The 1,539-nt window shown below is 35.3% G+C and overlaps 1 long non-coding RNA gene across 1 annotated transcript in view; it reads right to left on the bottom strand.

The window, feature by feature from the left end:
- Window positions 1–357: 357 nt before the first annotated feature.
- LOC107834657 (uncharacterized) overlaps window positions 358–1,539 on the bottom strand; it is a 3,506-nt gene continuing 2,324 nt past the window's right edge. The window contains exons 2-5 of the long non-coding RNA XR_001660465.1: window positions 858–905; window positions 718–765; window positions 502–549; window positions 358–379 (exon numbers count right to left, since the gene is read on the bottom strand). This is a non-coding gene — a long non-coding RNA (uncharacterized LOC107834657). The remainder of the gene's footprint in view (window positions 380–501; window positions 550–717; window positions 766–857; window positions 906–1,539) is intronic.

The raw sequence follows: 1,539 nt of genomic DNA, 5'->3' as shown, positions 1-1,539 counted from the left end.
AATGTCGGTTTCTGAAACTACACAAAAATAACCTCATGGAAACACATATGGGGTCAGTCCAACACCACTGAACTGCACATGGTGTCAAAAAAACTCTTGGGGTCTAAATGATCCCATCTCTTAAGACCAACGGAAGGTTAATTACCACAATAGAAGCCTATGAATAATGAAAAGAGGTTTAGTTTTCATTTTGCTGACTGGAGGTTTTCAACTGAAAACACTTTTATTTTCCCAGGTTTTTCTGTCAAGATGTTACTGTTCTTTTTAAACTTGTTTTATTTGTTGTATAATTTCATGTTGCTGTTTATCGTACAGTGCTTTGTGATTTTATTCCTGTGAAAAGAGTTTATGTACTTACATTCCTTCCATTCCAGTCAATCTGTTTGAAATCAAAAGTTCACAGAAACATGCCAAGACAAAAAGAAAACAGAGAAAACATGTGAGACAGACAGAAATATAAACACGGTTGTTCATATTTCTGCATCGTATTACATTTACTACCTCTGTTTGACTGAGTTCAGCTCATTATCCTTTTGTTTCAGAGCAGCTCTGTGAGAAAGTAATCATTGGTTTATACCACAATATACAAAAAAACAAACTAATGTGCAATTCATTAGTTGCTTTACAGAGAGTCTAATGAAGAACTGTTTTGAACTGTTTAGTTTTATAAAGCTGTTGGTGAGAATAAAATTTACAGACATCAGATGAAATACTTACTCTGCTTCAACAAGCCTCCCTTTGTACCATGTCTCCATCTCAGTCAACCTGCATGAAAGTAGAAACATGTGCAGTAAGTTTAGTGTCAGGTGGAGACAGAGCTGAAAACTGCAGTAGGAAATGCTCTAATTATATCCTACCTGACTTTGACTGAGCTCAGTTCATCTTCCTTTTGTTTAAAATCGAGTCTGCGGGAAAATATTCATTGTTTTTCATTGGTAATAAAAATAAAAACTTTACATGATGTTTAATGTTTTGCTGGTTATACGTTGTGATATTCTTGTGTTATGTTATTGCTGTGTTGGTTTAAGTCTGCAGTGTGTTACAGATTGTTTGGTTTCGGAAAAATCGAATTCAACGGTGCTAGAATTCGTTGACTATTTTCTCCTTCAATCATTCCTTTCCTCTTCCTGTTCCAAGCCTCTAACTTTCTTCACCTTTTTTTTTTATTTTATTAATAAATGCATATCCACTTTGTGATCATACAAGCCCTAAAACCATGTTTCCTTTTTGTAGCGTGAGGTTTGCCAAACACATGATTGAGCTGAGTTTTATGACAAATAAAAATGTATCGTTCCTTGTGTGCAGAGTTTCTCCTGCCAGTGGTTTCAATTCCTTCCTTCCTGAGAGATTGAATTTGACTTATGATTCCTCAAATGCTAGAATTGGTGCCCAAATTAACCTAAAATTTTTTTATTGTATTGATAATTTAATTAGTAACAAACTATTGATTTCAATTATAATTACCCAAGTGTAACCCACGTGACCGCCACGCCCCAACCACCTTCCCTTTAAGCCGTCCCTTTAACAGCTGGGACCCTC

Source organism: Poecilia formosa, unplaced genomic scaffold, assembly GCF_000485575.1.
Source record: "Poecilia formosa unplaced genomic scaffold, Poecilia_formosa-5.1.2 Scaffold707, whole genome shotgun sequence".
NCBI classification, from domain to species: Eukaryota; Metazoa; Chordata; class Actinopteri; order Cyprinodontiformes; family Poeciliidae; genus Poecilia; species Poecilia formosa.
The sequence above is the reverse complement of the archived record's forward strand: the minus strand, read 5'-3'. Positions and strand labels throughout refer to the sequence as shown.